The sequence below is a fragment of the Delphinapterus leucas genome, chromosome 16 (assembly GCF_059928025.1).
Source record: "Delphinapterus leucas isolate spDelLeu-1000000601 "Yukka" chromosome 16, BTC_Dleu_Yukka2, whole genome shotgun sequence".
NCBI classification, from domain to species: Eukaryota; Metazoa; Chordata; class Mammalia; order Artiodactyla; family Monodontidae; genus Delphinapterus; species Delphinapterus leucas.
In genome coordinates, this window is record NC_143144.1 from 78,310,445 (window position 1) to 78,329,706 (window position 19,262).

General features: G+C 42.4%; 1 protein-coding gene across 6 annotated transcripts in view; it reads left to right on the plus strand.

Moving 5' to 3' along the window:
* Positions 1-19,262, plus strand: part of ACADSB (acyl-CoA dehydrogenase short/branched chain) — a 64,626-nt gene that overhangs the window by 1,048 nt on the left and 44,316 nt on the right. The window lies entirely within an intron of this gene.

Genomic DNA, 19,262 nt, shown 5'->3' on the forward strand with positions numbered 1-19,262 from the left:
CCTTGGCCCCGGCAGCGGGGCCTTCCCCTGACGGGACTGGGGCGCCCGGCCCACGTCCCGGGCCCGCGCTTCCCTCCCTCCGCCGGGTCTCTCTCAGACCCCTCACCGCGGGCCGGCCACGACCCCGACCTCTCTCCAGGCCTCTAGCCGAGCCGGCCTCAGTTTCTGTAAGGAGGGCTGGGAGTGGCAGCTGGTGAGAAGGGGGCTAGGGGCTGGTCTAGAAGCTTCTTTGACGGAGCAATCACCTTGCATGGAGTCGGAGAGACACAGCTGCAAGATATCTTTTGCAGGCCATTGGGTCCTGAAAGCTACCGAGTCTTGAATCTTTCGAGGCATTTTGTAGAGATGTCATTTCTCTGATGTCGCTTTTCCCCAATGATTACATTTCCTATTTGTCTTGATTCCTTTTTTCCTAAGTGCTAGACCAGGGTTTCTCAGCTTTGGCACTGTTGACATTTGAGGCCAAATAATTCTCAATTGTGGGAGGCTGTCCTGTGCACTGTAGGATGTTTAGCACCCCGGAGTTGTGACAACCAAAGGCAAAATTGCCCCTGATTGAGTACCGCTGGTGTAGACCTGTACTATTGTGTGCTCCAGAAGGGTGGGAAGAAGGGACCATTCTCCTTACAACCTGGTAAAAAACTCTCAACCTATTTGCTGTACCCAGTTTGTTGACTATACGAATCGATCTTCAAGATTCCAACAGGAGCGGTTGAGATTCTGAGGTGCTGTTTGCCAAAGAGTTTTACAAGCTAAATGGTCAGTAGCTTGCAGAAGGAACTCAAAAACACAGCTACCACTTAGACCCATTTCAAAAGTTCACCTGTGGTGTAATGAGGCCCTCAGCTAGGGCGATACCACTGACGGTTAGCGAGGAAGATACATTAATAGACTTGAGAAGAGCTGATAATTATCTTGAGATGGAGGAATTAGATGGACTCCACATTTTCTAAATGGAGTGGCTTAGTGGTGGGCAAAGATTGGGATGTCTGGAGGAAACGTAGTTTAGGGGGAACAGAAGGAAAATTAATTAATTCTCTTTTAGACTTTAAAAAGTGTTAGTAAAGTGTACCCCTGGAGAGTTTTGGAAGCTGGACAGGAGGAGGATCTGGAGACCAGCAGAAAAATAAGAGCTAGAGAAGTAGGAGACAGGCAAAGCCACAGATGAGGGATGGGGCGTCTGAGGGAATGGAAGCACAGGAGGGTACAAGTCAGCCTTTGGAGTACATTACAGACCATTCTGGGTAAATGGTGAAGAAAGGCAAAGCAAAAGGAGAATAAATGTAGGATATCAGAGGAGGCTTTGTGACAAACATGCTTTATTCAGAATTGGAGCAAAAGAAGTAGAGGGATATTTCAGTCCTTTCTTAAGAGCAAAAGTACAAGCAGAGTTTGTGCCATGTAAAGGAAACAACCCAAGGAAAGCAGAGGCAAGTGTTTTTTGAGAAGTTCAAAATACAGCCCCCTAACCCAGGGTCAATTTATGGAGATACGGATTGAAAATTGAGGCAGCACATGAACTTGGTCCATTGAACCATGAAGAACTGCTTGAGGTTCTGGTGCTCCCTTGACTCGGTTTGGTGTTCACCTGGGGGCACTGGAATATGCCACACCTGGTCTGGAGCTCAGGTGTCCTTACTTCTATCTTAACTGTTCTTTCTGCTACCAGCCTGGTTTCCCTGAAAAGGAGGGTGGCTCAAAGAAATTCCCAGTACCTGGTAAGGTATTGGACCCAAGTTAATTGCACAATTTTTAAAAAATTCATTAATAATCCCACCTTTTAAGATTCCTCTGGAAATAAAGGGAAGTTAGTCTCTGGTTTTGTTTTTGTACACTGGTAGTTTGGGAAAGAGAACTTGTTGACTTGGCTAAGGTCACACGGAAGGCAAACAGGTCTCCTTTATGCTGGTTCCTGGCACTGTACCCTGTCTTGGTTTATTTAGCCCACTCCCGAGGCAGTCTACTCTTCTTCTAGAAGGTGGTGATACTGTTAGGAACTACTAGGGGCTGGAATGAGGAGCCTGAGACTGATGGAAGGGAAAGGTTACCTGTTTAGTAGTTTTCGAGAACACCTGAGAACAGAAGCTACTGTTTCGGGAGGAAGCAAGCAGGGATTAGAGAGATTCTGGTGCCAAAGTTTTGGCTTGGGCATATGAAAACAGAAACGATCAAACTCTTTTTTTTGGTTGCGGGGGGGTGGGTGGGCTGTGTTGGGTCTTCATTGCTGCACGCGGGCTTTCTCTAGTTGCAGCGAGCGGGGGCTACTTTTGGTTGTGGTGCATGATCTTATTGCGGTGACTTCTCTTTTGCAGAGCACGGGATCTAGGCGCGCGGGCTTCAGTAGTTGTGGCTCGCGGGCTCTAGAGCGCAGGCTCAGTAGTTGTGGCTCGTGGGCTGTAGAGCGCAGGCTCAGTAGTTGTGGTGCACAGGCTTAGTTGCTCCACGTCATATGGGATCTTTCTGGACCAGGGCTTGAACCCGTGTCCCCTGCATTGGCAGGCGGATTCTTAACCACTGCACCACCAAGGAAGTCCCAGGATCAACTTTTAAAATCTAAAGTCAGGTATGCAGTACTTAAGTCAGATCTTAAAATGGACATCCCAGGTTTAGTCAGAATTCAGTAAAGTGTTGCTTAGTAGAAGACTGGAAGTCCTTGAACTATTAGGGCATAGAGAAATAAGTATTGTGTAATTTACTGAACAAAAGAACATATAAACCCTGAAGGATAAAACAGCATTAATAAGTATAGGGGAGGAAAACTGTTCCCCTTTTCCCTTCTAGGTTCTTTAGCTGGTCTGATAATTAAATTGGCATGACAGATTAACAGGAGAAAAACAAATTCTGTACTTAAAGGAGCCCATAAAAAATATGAGACTCAAAGAAGTGACCAAAACCTGCAGCTTTTATGCTCTTTAGACAAAGAAACATTTCTTTCGGTACATTTGTGAAGAATTGAGAAGAAAAAGAGGTTTGGGCTTGGGGTAGCTAATTAGTGAGGAAGTAACAAGCTTTGTTCATACAGCCTCCTCTGCCCTCAGTTCCCTGTCCTGATGAGGATGCCCTCTACCCTCCTGGTGCAGGGAGAGTACCTTTCACAGGAGAGATTATTTCCTGTTTTCAGGGGGGACAGAGGAGGTCAGTATCCTTCTTGCACTGCTATTTCTTAAGTATCTTTAATTCAAAATGATCAGTGTGGGGACTTTCCTGATGGCGCAGTGTTTTAAGAATCCGCCTGCCAATGCAGGGGACTCGGGTTCGAGCCCTGGTCCAGGAAGATCCCACGTGCCACGGAGCAGCTAAGCTGTGCGCCACAACTACTGAGCCTGCGCTCTGGAGCCTACACACCACAGCTACCAAAGCCTGCGTGCCTAGAGCCTGTGCTCTGCAACAAGAGAAGCCACCACAATGAGAAGCCCTCACACGGCAATGAAGAGTAGCCCCCGCCCGCTGCAACTAGAGAGAAAGCCCGCTCACAGCAACGAAGACCCAACGCAGCCAAAAATAAATAAATAATTAATTATTTTTAAAACACGATCAGTGTGCCAAAGTGGCATATTTAGGGGTGGCATATTCTGCTCCCCTTTATAAGCAAATCCTCATCACACCTCCTCCTCATCATTCTTGGCTATAAGGGAAATTTGCCTCGGCGTGACTCTGCCTGCCTCAGCACCTAAGGCAGGAGGAGAAGGTGTGTCCAGTGTAGTTCTGACATCTACTGACTACACAGTGAGCCACAGCTGTCAGACCTAAATCCTGTTTTAAATACTGGCCTACTGCAGAACTGTTTATATGCAGTGTTAACCCTTACATCCACGGAGCGCAAAAGCATCAGAAAATCACTGTTCTCATTTTGCTTAGGTTAATTACCCTAAAGCGGTAACAAGCGATGAGCATAATTAAGCACATTGGTGTTTAATCTCGTATTTATTATATAAAAACTTCACATGAAGGACCTTCTTTCTACTACTACTTCCTTTTTGGAATACCTCCTAAATATATGTCTTTTAAACAACCAGTACACAGTATTTGGCATAAGAAATAAAATGTTTATTCATTAATTCTTCTAAATCATTGATATAATTCTCATAAGCCATACCAATTCCTATAATTTTAAAGCTACAACATTTGGTTTCTCTAATTTTAAAGGAATTTAATTTACTTTTTTGGGTGTGGGGGAGGAGTGATACAATTCTTTAAAAGTATTTATTTTCAGTAGATAATTGTAGAATCTCATGCAGTTATAAGACCTAATACAAAGAGATCCTGCACACCCTTTATCCAATTTGCCCCAAAGGTAACATTGTACAAAACTATATTTCAGTATCACAACCAGGAAATTGACATTGATGCAGACCATCAATCTTTTTCAGGTATCTCCAGTTTTACACATAAATTTGTACACTTCTGTGCAGTTTTATCACATGTATGCACCACCACTGTCAAACTACAGGACAGTTCCGTCAGCACAAGGAGCCCTTGTTTTACCCTTTTTTTTTTTTTTTGCTGTACGCGGGCCTCTCACTGTTGTGGCCTCTCCCGTATGTGGAGTGCAGGCTCAGCAGCCATGGCTCAGGGGCCCAGCTTCTCCGCGGCATGTGGGATCCTCCCGGACCGGGGCACGAACCCGTGTCCCCTGCATCGGCAGGTGGACTCTCAACCACTGCACCACCAGGGAAGCCCTGTTTTACCCTTTTATAACTACACAACATCCCTACTCCGCCACCCCACCTGTTTATAACCCTTGATAACCACTGATCTGTTCCCCACCTGTACAATGGTATCATTTCAAGATTATTAGGTAAATGGAATCATGTATTTGTAACCTTTTGGAATTGGCTTTTTACATTCAACATAATTATTATGACATTCAAACAAGTTGTTGCCTGAATCATACTTGGTTCCTTTTTATTGCTGAGTAGTATTCCATTGTAAAGGAGGAAAAAACCTCTCTTGGGTTTAGCGTGTGGAGCCTGCAAATTAAACTGACAGAAGACAGATTAACCTGAGGAAAAGGTTTACTTGATATGCATAGGGAAGCCAACAAAAGAAGTAGCTTCATTAAATAAAGTTAAAGGTTTATATACTTAGTAGGGAAATGGGAGGGGGGAGAAATTGATTCTATGGGAAAAACAAATAGAGTTCTTTAGGAAAGACCAAACAGATTTTTGAACAGATATGAGGTAAGAAAGATGATAACAGTGTTTAAGTATGAGTGGTCTTTTCCATAAAGTCCCCCAGGAGGGGATTTACAGTAGCCTCATTTCCCAGTGTTGCTTCTTTTAGTCAGATAAGAAGACTTTTTTCTGCATCTGTTGAATCTCAAATGTCTTCGGCTTGGAATAATCTTTATTGGAATCTGAGGTTCCACGTGGGTCCCCATACCATGATAGGGACATGCCACGGTTGCTTAACCATTCACCTATTGAAAGACATCCAGATTGTTTCCAGTTTTTGACTATTGTGAATAAAGCTGCTATGAACATTTGAGTGCAGGTTTTTATTTGAACTTAAGCTTTCGTTTCTCTAGGATAATACCCAGGAGTACAATTACTGGGTCATATGATAACTGCATTTTTATAGGAAACCACGAAACTGTTTTCCAACATGACCCCCTACCATTTTACATTCCTATCAGCAGTGTATGAGAGATCCAGTTTCTCCTCATCCTTGCCGGCAGTTGGCATTGTCGGTAATTTTTTTATTTTAGCCATTCTGATAGGTGTGTAATTATATCTCACTGTGTTAATTTAATTTTAAAATATTCTTTAGTTTCCACCAACTTGGAGAATGGTTATTTGAGCTACAAGATCCTTCTTTGAGTATCTTACTGTTAAAACAACAAAATTCAGCTGAATAAATTTTAAAGATTTTATTGGCTTTATTCAACAGTTCATGAATTGGGCAGCATTCCGTCTAGTAAACAGAAGGAAGCTCCAAAGAGCTATACAAAATAAAAGACTTATAGGCAGGAGGGGGTGGGACTAGAAAGTTGCTAGCAGGGAGATGATTGGGACAAAGTCACCTTCCTTTAGGGGACAGCAGGGTCTGTCAAGCAGATGACCTCACTAGTGCTGACCAGGTAATTCCAGATTGACTGGTCTAAGATTCCACTCCTGGGAAGAGTTGAAACTAATTAATTTAGGTATTAAGTCTGGTTTGGTGATGTGGGCTTAGCACAGGTGATTCCATTTGGGGCCTGTTGTCTTTTTTTTTTAACATTTCACATTTAATTATAACGTAATATTATTTTACCTTTCCTTGATCTGTAAAGTTGCTTCATTGCAAGAGGACATTAAAAAATACCATCAAAATGTGCTTACCAAGAGTGAGCACTCTAATTATCTAGCTCTGGAATCATATGAGCTTTTTGGACTTATTAAGTCAAAAAGGACTTAGAAGAAAAATTTTGTTCATGCATCTGTTATCTTTAGCCTATATAAAAACTCAGATTAAATGTAAAAATAGAATGCATAAAATTCTAAAAATAAACATGGGTAAATCCCTTTATTAGAGTAAGGAAGGTCATCCTAATTTAAAGCTGGAAGGCATCAATCAAAGAAAGGTTGATAATTTTGACAACATAAACATCAAAACCTTTTGCGTGTCAAAACAAAAAAACTATGCGCAAAATTAAAAGACAGATGACAAAGTGGTTGAAAAAAATTTGCAGCTCCTCTGTCAACTTAAAGAAAAATGCACAACATGAGAGTTGTGAGATCAGGGACTTACTGATGACTAAACCTGGGAGATAGCCTCTCAGTGAGTAGCTCAAACCAAACTGCTCCAAAAAGGTAGGGGAGGAGCCACCATATATACGAAGGTTTCGGCAGGGAAAGACACGCAGTCAAGCATACATCTTGATAAAAGACTAATACTAATCACAAGGAACAAATACTTCAAGTTAATGATTTTAGTGTTTTTTTTTTTATGCACAGGAAGAATCTAGGGTCATTGAAATTCTTCCTGAGATAATATATCCATCTAGGGACCCTTTTGTAGAAAGCACAGAGTGCTTCCTTGAGCCTGCAGGTTTTTAAAAAAGTCTGAATTACGTTTAGGGTACACTGTTGGTGGGAGACTATAGTGGGTTGCGACTTTACCCTCGTGTAACTGGATGATGAGGGAAGCTCTGTGTTTTGCTCACACCTGTCACCAAAGAGCTGATTTCCTTAATTTATATTGAGCTCTTAGAAATCAATAGGAAAAAAAAAGAAAAACTGAATAGGAAAATGAGCACAGGACATGAGTAAACAAAAACAGAATTAGAAATGTTCTTAAATGTATGAAAAGGGGTGCAAACTCGTAAATGAAAGACAGCTATAAGAACACTTCGTGATACAATGTTTTTTTACCTATGAGATGGATGCAGAAATAAAAAAACTGGCCTACAAGCTGTTTTGGCAAGATTCTAGGGAAACAGGCACCATTATATATTTGCTAGTGGGCGTGAGAATGGTTTAACTTTTACGGAGGACAATTAGAGAAAATTTGTCAGTATTTTGAATTTATTTTTAACATTGACAGAGATTTCCCTCTTCTAGCTTGTGCTACAGGTGTGAAATAATGTACGTCAAAAGTTATTCATTGCAGCATTTTTTTTTAGAAACTTTACTTTGCAGCATGTAATTAGATTCATAGGCAGTTGCATAAATACAAATAGTAGAGAGAGGTCCCCCCGTCCACTCAGATTCTCCCGTGGTTGTATCTCAGTAGTACAGTTATTGAAGCCAGGAAATTGATATTATTGTAATGCCAAGGAAAGGATAGCCCAACAGAGTGGCATGAAAATTACTCTAAACCCAAAACATTTGACCGTTCAGCAGCCACAAGAAACATTATCTAAATTTAAACAAAGCCTCCTGAAAGTACATCTGTAGATATAAAGAAACTGTCTTTTCTCCTATAAATCCATTTATTGTCAGTCATTTCCTACCCCCCCCCCCACCAAACCTCTACCATTAGAACCTAAGGCAGTAGAGAAGTTTTCTTCCCAAGAAATGTGCACATATAGTTCTGTGGTACTTTATCACTTGTAGATTTGTGTAACCAAGTCCACAGTCAAGATACAGATAGACATTCACAACAAAGAGCTCCCTTGTTACAGCATTACTTATAATAACAAAGGGAATTCTGTTACATGTTAGAAACATCTCCAGAATATATTGCTACATGGGGAAATAAATAAATAGATAGATAGATAGATAAATAGGCCAGAATATGGTACATAGTATGCTCTCTTAGAAGGACCAGGAGGAAAATAAGCAACTATATTTCTACTTGCTTATGTTTGTATATGAAGAATACCAGAAGGATACATAAGGATCTCCCCTATCCCCTATGGAGGATGTTGAAAGTGGGCTGGATGGGAAATAGGGCAACAGCTTTTTTGAACATAGTTACCTGTTCAAACCAAAAAGTCTTAAGTAAGACAACTGGGGGCATGGTGAAGGGGGAGCAGGGAAGGTGCAGTTGTGGATCATTTGTTCAACAAGCGAATAATTTGGCTTTTGAAAGTTATAAGGGGTGACATGAATCAAGCATGTAAACACAGATTCCAGCTCATGCTACATATGAGAGTCACCTGTCAACTGAAAAAGTGCACAACCTAAAAGATGAGAATTCTGTTTTATTCAGCGGACATTCTGAGGACTTCAAGCTGGGGAGACAGCCTCTCATCACTCTGAGGGACTGCTCCAAAGAGGTAAGGGAGGGGCCCAGATATATAGGGGTTTTTGCACCAAAGACCGGGTGGTAGGAACATCAAAAGATTGCTGATAATTAAAAGAAAACCAGACATCTCAAGTTAATGAATTTAGCACTTTTCTGTGTGTGGGAAGATGCAAGAGTTTTGGGCACACTGAAATCATTCTTTTGATATGCACCTAAGCTATCTGGGGCCAGTACCCTGTGCTGTCTCCTCCTGAGTTTCCTCAGGGCTCACCAATGGAATGGCTGTAATGTGATGGCTTGATGGCTGCAACATCCTTTGTTTACTGATTTGGCAGGCAACCATTTTTTTTTTCCACTCACACACCTCAGGGAGCATTTTAGAAATGCAGAAGCCGAGGCTTCATCCTAAGTCTGTTAGATCGGAGTCCAAATTGGTGGGGCTGAAATCTTTTAGTCTAAGCACCCCCAGGTGATCTGGGTATGTAGCCAAGAGTGGCAACCCCTGATTTAAATCTCAGGGGGACTTGTTTCAAAGACACTAATAGAGTCATTGGTAAAAGTTCCCAGGATAAACTAGTTTCTTTAGTTTAATTATGTATAATTATATTTTGCAGTTAGGTTCTTAAGAAGTCCATAAAATTGTTCTGTAGTGTGATGCTGAACATATTATTTAAGACCTATATCTAGCATTTTTAAAAACAAGCCTACTTTGAAAGCCCGAAGAATACGTGGTTCAGGTATTCATTTTAAAACATCTTAACATCAAAATTTTTATTATTAAATATTTCTAATAACACAGGTAAGTGTGAGAAATAGTACAACTGGCACCCATTTCCACACAAGCTGCTTTTGCTGTCCTTTTTTTTTTTTTTTTAAGAAATAAGAGAATTCCGACATAAACCCTTCACTTCCACCCTCTCCACAGAAGTAACTTGTAACCGGGGCCCAGCAGTGAGGCCAGTTTTGGATCACAGGACCGGAGATCAGACAAAAGGTAGCTGATCTCAGTTTCTCAGTTTATTGCACACAATTAGCACACAGCACGGGTTAGTCAAAGTAGGGAAACTAGACAAGGGGATAACAAGCTCTCCCAGAAGTCCGGAAGGCAGGTGTTTCAGCATGAGTGGCAGTCCTGGTCCAGCAACGGGTGTGGAGACAAGCATGGAGGCAAAGTCGCCTTCTGCTCCAGCAGAGCCTTCTGGCAGCGCCCCATCTGCAACAGCCCAGCAGCGAGGAGTCGAGTCCTCCAACCAAGACCCTTCAAGTCATCTCAGTGTTCTAAGGAGTCGGCCAGTAGGTGTAATGGTCACGGTGCCCAAGGGGTCTTGTCTCCAGCAGTTGCTCCTTCTGTTTCAGTGATGGTTTTCCTGAGGCTTTACCAGACAAATTCCTTAACACTCTTAATTTATCACAATAAGACGCTGGGACTCCACATTTTCTGCCATGACTCCACCTTGACTTACTGAACATACCTCAACTGCTATGAGCTTCACACAAGGAGAGGGAATCCTAACACGAGAAATCACAACATAACGACACTCCTGAGGCTGATGTGTATGCTTCCTGTTTTTAGACTACATCTGTGTGTATCAATGAGAATATATACTAACATTTGGTGTTTTTAAAGTGTGCATTAACGCTGTCTCCCTGAATAAATCCTTTTGCAAATTACTTTTTGTGCTTAATATATTTTCAAGACTTATCCATGTTGATATATGTAGCTCCCTAGTTCACTTTAACTGCTGTAAAATATACTGTTAAATCAATATACCACGACTTATGCATTCCTTTGTTGATAATTAGATTCTTAATTTTTCACCATTTCAGATGTCATTTCATTCTTTGCATGTTTATAATTGTGCATATGAATTCAAATGGAATTGCTGGGCCTCAGGACATGTATGTCTATCTTTACTATCACTTAGGACAGTAATTACTATAAGGAACGGCACCAAAAACCGGAGGAGAGCTTAAGCAAGCTTTATTTGGGAACGCTCCCGGGCGAGGTTCACTGATCCGAGAGAAAGGGGCCAGAGAAGTCGTGCCCGGGTGTGGGCGCGAACAAAATTTATAGGGGTGGACGCAGGGGAGGTGCTTGCTGTGTGAAGCAGCCCTTTTTGGGTGTTGTGGCAGTGTCAGGTGTTGGTTGCATCAGCCACTTTGGCGGGGGTTCCGTCTGGCTCCCTGGGCCCTTCCCCGGACCTGCTGGCCTTATAATTACATCAGTTTTTACACTAACCCATAAAGTATAAGGGTCCGTCCATTCCCTTCCACCCACTACAACAGCTTGTTAAAAAAAAAAAAAAAAAAAAAAAACTAGTTCATGACCCTTGTAAAAGATGGTAAAGAAGACTTTATTCAGGAAGGGACTACTGCATTGGGGTTTTGCAGTAGGGATGTGAGATCAAAGCTCAACTCCAAATACAAGGACACATGGATATTTATAGCCAAGAAGCAGGGTGGGGGTCAGTGGGTGGAAAATTAAAAGAGAAAACAGCAGAAATGAGGGGGATCCTTGCTAGACCCACGCTCTACAGGATCTTGCCAAAGGTGGACCAAAGTGATGAGATACCAAGGATAGGAGATTTTCATTAATCTGTCCCAGCAGGATTCTTACTAAAACTGGATAGAGGGGCACTTGTACTCAGCCCAAGGCTGGGACCTAGCAGAAAGAGGAGCTCGACTCCTTTGGTTAAGGAGAGTCTTTGTCAAACTTCCCCAACACTTCAGGGTCAAATGGGGCGCAGGGGAGAAGCTAGAGGGGGCTGAGGAACGTGGGGCGGGAACGAATGGGAAGAGAATGAGAGCCGAGTGTCCTGGGAGTCGGAGAGATGGAGCATCTGAAAGGAGGGGGTGCTCAGCTGAACTGAGTCAGCTGCAGTGAATAAATTGAACTCCGAAAAGCATGGAGATGTTTGATCTTGAAGGGAGGAGATCCTGCTGATTGGTGGGGGGCAGAGCCATGTTGGGGTGGGCTGAGGAGTGAAGTAGAGACAGCTAGTAGAGCAACTCTTCAGCAATGTGTGGCTGTGAAGGAAGGAAGGGGAGAGGCTGGTCTCCGGAGGCAGATGCCAGGCTCAAGGATGGCTCACATGGTCAGAACTAGAGCAGGGAGAAATGGAAAAAACATGGAAGACAAAAGTATGGCTGAGCACCCTGCAGAGGTTGGAGGGGTGGGATCCAGAGAAGAGGTAGAGGGACTGGCCTTAAGAGGGAAGAGAAAAAATAGGTGCAGGTGCAGGACAATGTATGGGGTTGGTGGTGAAAAGTTGAGGCGGTTCCCATTTGTTGGCATTTATTTTCTCTAGTAGAAGAGGTTATAAGCTGCCAGTGAGGGGTGAAGCTTTGAGTGCTCTGAGATAATCATTTCAGAGAACGAGAAAGATCAGGTTGAGGTTGGTGACTATAAGGCTGTGCGCGTGTGTGTGTCTGCGTCTGTCTTCTGGATGCAGGCTCGGAAAAGGTAATCATTGGACACATTCTTGGTTAGAGTTTTGATTGTACTTCCAACGAAATAGGAGAAGGAGTTGATTACAAAGTGGGCAACATGAGGGAATTTGGGGAGGGATGGAACTATTCTGTGAGGAATTGTGTTTGGATACACAACTCTGAATTTGTCAAAACCCATGAAACCATACGCCACAAAGGTGAATGTTATTTTATATATAAAAATAAAATCGAACCAGCGTGTAGAGGGAAGATGGAATTCAGGCTGTGGTAAATGAATCTCACTGTATTACGAGTTCTGATGTTGTGATTTATAATAATGTTAAAAAACAAAATTCAACCAAGTAAATTTGAAGATCTAACTGGCTCTATTCAATGGTTATGAATTGAGTGGCATCCCATCTAGTAAACAGAAGGTCATTCTTAAGAGCTGTTCAAAATGGAAGGATTTTCTATAAACAGGAGGGTTGGGCAAAAGAAGAGAAAGGGCTATTTGGGGTCAGGACATCTGGGAGAAGGCATGCACCCAGGTGTTTTTTTTCTTTTATCAGGTACATTGCTGCTGCTTCCTCTTGGTGAGAGGGATGGAGAGGGCCCAAGTGACAGTCTCATTGGTACTGACCAGAAAATTCCAAATTTTCTGGATTATACTTCCAGGGAAGGTCAAAACTGCAGTTAGGTCACGTATTAAATCTAGGTTTGATATCATGCACTTTAGCACAAGTGATGCCATTTTGGACCTGTGGTTTTTCTCTGTAACAATAAATGTATGTTTTGGTCTTTCTCCATGGCTCCTGGCTCACAGCTCCCAAAACTTTGGGATTTCTTAGGTAACAAGAGCAATGGGAGCATCTTTTGTTATATTTGGTCTCTTGTCCTCAGTTCCTGAAATCACTTCAGAGCCTTAAAGGTTAAATGGGTGTCTTGTTATTCAAAACAAGCTCCTTTCAACCGCTCCTGAGTTTATGTTAATGAGGTGACTTGGGAAACACCCAAGAATGGGGGCTGGTTGCCAGGGAAATGAACCACAGGCTTGGAGAGTTGGAACTTTCAGTCCCACTCAGCCTCCTGGGAGGGACGAGGGGCTAGAGGTTGAATCAGGGGTCACATGAAACCCCCATAGAAATCCAAAAGGACAGGGTTCTGAGTTTCCCAGTTGGTGTGAGTACATTGAGGTGCTGTGAGTGTGGTTCTCTTGGAAAGAGAGCATGGAAGCTCTGATACCTGTCCCCATATCTTGCCCTATACATCTCTTTATCCTGTTACCCGAAAAACTGTGTTCACCTCTTGGTGGGTGTCGAGCCAGAAGACAACTGAGGACTGTATGGGAAGATGCAAGAGTCTGGGCTCACTGAAATCATTCCTTTGATATGCACCTCAGCTAGCTGGGACCAGTATCCTGTATTTTCACATCCTGAGTTTCCTCAGGGCTCACCGTAGGGAGTGGCTGCAGTCTGATGGCTGCTAGGTGGCAAGTATTCTTTTTTCCTGAGTTCCCTCAGGGCTCACCAGCTCACTTTGGAGGGCTGCAAGCGCTGATGACTGACATCCTTTGTTTACTGATATGGCAGGAAATATTCCATTTCTCACAACCAAGCCAAAGATCAGGAGAAGGATTTATTATTTGCTGCTAAGTAAGGAGATCTTTCCCAACAGCAAAATTGGGGAAGTTTTACGCTAAGGGTACCTGCATATTCATGAGGGGGCTCGAGCAGAGGAGAATTAACATAGAATTGGGGCAAAGGTTGATAGAGTCCAAGCTTTAGTTGACTGAAGGGTCAGAAAAGGTCAACATCATCCTTTTCTTGGATGGGGCCCTTAGCTCCTGCAGAACTCAAAGATATGTGTCAGTTTGTGATGTATATCCCTTGAAGAGGACCTTGGGACTATATTATCACTGATCTATGGATTCTTGACTTCTTTTCCTTTTTTCCTGCATTGACTCACTTTCCTTAAGATCATTAGTTAGACATGTTTTAGTGCAAGCATCGTGGCCAAGCTTAGATCACAAAATGGCTTAGGCCAAAAGTGGCTTCTCATGTCAAGAAAGCCATACCTGGTTCTCTCTCTCTGGGGACCCCCTACTCTACCTGCTTACAATCTGGCTGTTCCTGAGTAGTATCCTTTTATAACAAACCATTAATCCCATAAGTAATATGCTCTTCTAAGTTCTCTAGAGCTGCTTTAGCAAATCAAATGAACCCAAGGAGGGGGACTGGGGACTTCCCATGTATAGCTAGTGGGTCTGAAGCCCAGGTGACAACCTGGGCTTGCAGTTGGTGTGTGGGGATGTGGAGTGTGGGCCGTTGTGGGGCTGAGCCCTTAACCTGTGTGATCTGACACTGCGGTCTCCAGGTGTCATCCAACTCAGGGGCAAAGAGTTTGCCTTACAGATTGCGGTGAATTCCTTGCTTCCTGAGGTTCACAAAATACCTTGAGATTTTTGCATCTGTAAGGAGGTGGCCTTCCTAATTTCTCTGATAAAGCTGCTGGGAACCTAAGAGTTTCCAGCCTCTGGAGGGATCAGACCGAAAAAGTAAATGTTTCAATTCTGCTTACAAATGGATAATTTACCAAATTGCTGTAAGTCATAATGAGCTTAAGGGAAAGGTCTCCTTATATCTGGAAAAATACAGATTAAAAGCCAGTAGTATTTCAGACAAAACCAAAAAAATTATAACCATATTCAGTTTACTCACGTTTATGTAACTAATCCTTTTTTGTTAACAGTTTTATGAAATCAGAGTTTCCATTAGACTTTTTGAATATCTTACCCAGTTCAGCAGTATGATTTAAAAGTTATCAAAAAACTGTACTTGTCAAAAAGTCCTTTCTGTAAATCTTCTTGAAGATGAAGCAGTTTTGCCAAGCGTCAGTTTAAGTGTCTTTGAATGATAAGGGACTTAAAAAGTCAAGGCTAAAGATCTGATTACAATGTTTTTGACAAAGAAGCTTAACCAAGTTGCTGTGACATACGACATTTTTAAGATAACAACTAGAATTATAATATACCAGGACATATCCAAATTTCAGAAATTTTATATAATTTTTAGAATGTCTGTATTAATAGCATTTATCCATACAGTATATTCTAAATAGTTTTATCACTCGTGATAATGCTCTCCATGTAATTTAACACACCAAATGATACTATTAACTAGTTCTCTCTGAAATGCCTCAAGGCCCCTCTGAAACATCCCAAAGTTAGCTGGAGGGCAAAGGAACTTTAAGTAGATATTTGAGAAGTTTGTGAAAGATATCAAAAAGTTTCAAAACTCTAGGTAACCAAAGTGACAAAAGATTTCAAAAGCAAATACAGATCACTTAAAGGCAAAGAAGCTCACACAAATCTGTTATCAAAAGCAGCTATCCCAGAAAACTTTTTTCTCTTAACAGGCAGAGAAAACCAAGTCCAGTCTTCACTTACTGGTCCTGGAGCTCATAGCTCATCCAAGTGCACATTTCCATTTCCACTGGCCAAAAGTGAAAATTGGCAGCTGGCCAAGCAGAGGGAGCAGCAGGGAAAATCCCTGGAATGAATAGTTCCTTCCAGCAGCTGCTGGAACTTACTTGAGAATCCCCTGTCAGGGCTAGCTAGCCATGAGCAGCCCGTTCACCGAGGTCAACCCTGCAAGTCACTGCAGCTGGCAGCTCCAACTCAGGATTGCCAGAAGCAACTAGATGCCCCAAGAGCGCAGCCCCACGTTCGGTGCCAAAATCTGTTACAGGACTCGGGTTCGGCTGCTCGCCACTTAAAAGCCAATAATTGAGAGGCAAGTGTCAGAAGGAAGGAAAGATGCTTTAATCAGAAAAGCTGGAAATCTGTGGAAAAGGTGGGCTCATGTCCCAAGACCAGCCCTGAAGATTCTGCTCAGCCGTGACAGTTTTTAAAGGGAAAAAAGGGGGAAGAATCTCAGTGAATCATTGAGGCAGGAGGTTGGATTCTGCATCATTCTCCATTGTGTGCAGGCTGTCTGGTTCTCTTCACTGTTATCTTGCCCAGTGATCTGCCTGCAGGATTGCTATGGGGGATGTTGGGGGTAGGAGCTAGTTATTCTTTCCAGGAAAAGGATCAACAGGTTAGGCAAGGCATGGTGTGCATTCAGGAGAGCATAAGCCAGGAGTTAGGTTAAATTGCCTAGTGCTCTCATTCCTGTATTTAGGTTTTTGAAGGTTAGAGGCGGGGAGGAATGGGGCAAAAGAGCTGCTTTCACAGGTAGATAGTGTCAGAATTGAGTTGAATGGTAGGGCACTCAACTGGCACTGGAAAACTGCTTGTTGGTGTGGGGAAGCCTCTTGAATGTTGGAATTGGTCTCAGAATCATTACAAGTGAATCACACAACCACACTGAGATACAGGGGTGGGGAAGAAAGAACTTTCAGAAACAATGTTTTGACTGGGAACCATGAGGCTAAAGACAGAACTGGACACAAGCACTCTGATTAATTTGATTCTCACAGTGGTATGTAGCAGTTCTGAAATGATTTTATATGTGGACTAGGTTTGAATAAGCAAATTCATCCTAGATCATGAGTCACAAGCAGGTTTCTCAGTGTCAGAAGTTACCATAAGAAAATCTGGCTAGAATGAACCCTGTGAACTCTGGTACTAGAATGGAATCAAAATACGAAAAAAAGAATACACATTCATGCACACATGCAGTGAGGAGAGCCAGGAGGGCACATGTGGTGGTAACCAATGACTGTCGCGGTTTAAGGTGAAGCCCTCTTGTTTTATCAGAACTTGTCCTTTGGAAAAGCCGAGGTGGGTCTTCGCAGTTGATCGCAGCACCTCTCCTGTGTCGTCTTTTTACCATTCAGACATGCGAAAGCTTCTTGTCTTGAAGCGCTTTAAGGATGTTTCGAACAGTACTTTGTCAGCTGGAACGTAATGGAGAAGGATTGTGATCCACTCACATGAGTTTAGCAAAAGTTTCACCAGGACACTCAGCAGTCAGGTGTTCTTAACCTGTTTTTGTGCCATCTGTGGAAAGTAGACAGCAGTGCAGTCGAATTTTTAGACCTTTTCTCAAAATGTTTTAAAATGCATAAATTTAAATATATAGGATCACAGAGGAAATCAGTTACAATAAAAGTGTTAAAAATATTTTACATTGCGATATAGGACTATGTGCAGCAGTTTGAATAACTACTATAATTTTGAAGTAGTGATGAGCACCAACAGTATTTCAACTGTTATTTGATATAAAAATGTCTGTAATTTCTTTTAGTGACAGTCACAGATAACTCAGTACTACTGTAACTTGTTGCCTACATTCATAATCAAAGGGAATGCTACATTTCAGTTAGAGGTTCATGAAATAAAATATAGTTTTTCCCCCATCCAAGTTTGTGGACTTTGTTGTTCTGCCTTTAGGAGTCTGCAGACCCCAGATTTGATCATCAGGACTTCTAGGTGCAACAGAACTCTAGGCAGTTGAGTAGAAACAGATAAGACTCAAGCTTCGAAAAGTATTTGGCAAGACATAAATAACCATTATTCCATTCAAGTAGCAATTGCTGCTCTATACAAAAAAATGTGATGATGTGGTACAATGGCTTATAACTGTGGAAAATCATTCTGATGGAGTGGGCACCAAATCTGCAGAGGCTGAGGCTGAGGTCAACACTGAAGGGCAGGGGACAGTTGAAAATCATCGTGGAAACCTTGGGCTGAGCGGTTAAAGGCAAGGCAAGGAAACATCTCCTTTATTAAAAGCTGTCATGTTAAAAGGAAATTTTTTTTCTGCCAAAAAGGATAGGTGTTATCTTTCAATGCTTCGGTTAAAAATGGATTCCATTCATTTAGCGTATATAGCCACTGTGTTTTACGATAAGTATCTTCAATAATCTCCCCCTACACTTGTATACCACTTTTTAAAGTACATTTGCTTCTCTTATCTTGTGTCTAAAGTAATTGCTCTGTGTTGAACAGTCATCTACTTTGTCAGTAGCAACATTGAGACTAAGGGGGTCACAGTTGTGTCAGCAGGGGAAAATGGGTGTAGTGAGACCCACTGGCTTGTTTCTCAGTGCTGGGCATTCTGCTAAAGATAAACTTCGGTAGAAAGGTGATATATTGACAAAGAGACACAACGAATTCTGTAGTGAGTTTAGTGAAGTAAATCTCCCCTAGAAATAAGAAATGTGTGCAATGTATTGCAGCTTTTGAAATGTAATAGGCAAGTTTCATGAGCATTTTGTGGAGAAGATGGCCTGGCCCATTCTTTCATTCATTTGGATTCATATTGAGGGCCCCATCCAGCCACTGAGCAAAATCGCACCCACACTTAGTTGCATCCGTTCTCCCATTCTTCTTCCCTCTTTGTGCCTGCTGCTGTTGCTGATCACTCTTTCTCCTCCTGCTACTTGGCACCACTCCCCTGCACGTCCCCTCGCCTAGGCCCCTTCACATTTGCATTTCTTACCTCGCTTCTCCTTACCCTGCTTTTTCATTCATGTCATCTGTTTCATCAGGAAGAGGACAGTATCTCATGTCTCCCCCTTCCTTTTTTTAAAATATTTATTTATTTATTTTGGTTGCACAGGGTCTTAGTTGCGGCAGGTGGGCTCCTTAGTTGTGGCAGGCATGTGGGATCTAGTTCCCTGACCAGGGATCGAACCCAGGCCCCTGGCATTGGGAGCACGGAGTCTCATCCACTGCACCCCCACGGAAGCCCCCCCCACTTCCTTTTAACTAGTCCAAAGTTTTCATGTCCCAGCTCTGTCTTTTAATGAGAAAAAAATGTTCCATGCAACTTTGCCCTGAATTATCTGTCTCCTTATTCTCAAAACAAACTTAGCTAGAAAAATTGAGACAGACACTTTTTTTTTTCTGACTGGCCAGTGTTCCTTTTTCCCAGGTGAATCCAAAGCAGAATATATCTAAGACACAGAACTGCAAAGATTGACCGATATGTAGGGGAGATTAACAATGGTTTCAAATATGGTGACTCTTGCTTCTTTTTTTCTCTTTTTATCAATAAGCTTTTCAGTGTACACTCAAAACTATTGAGAAAACATATTGCAGCATATTACTACATTTGCTTTTTAATCTGCAAAGCTTGGCTTTGTTTCTTGCCTGTTCCATGCACTGTATCTTGTCCTAACTAGATCCTAAGCTTCTCAGAAGCTGGTGAACTTCA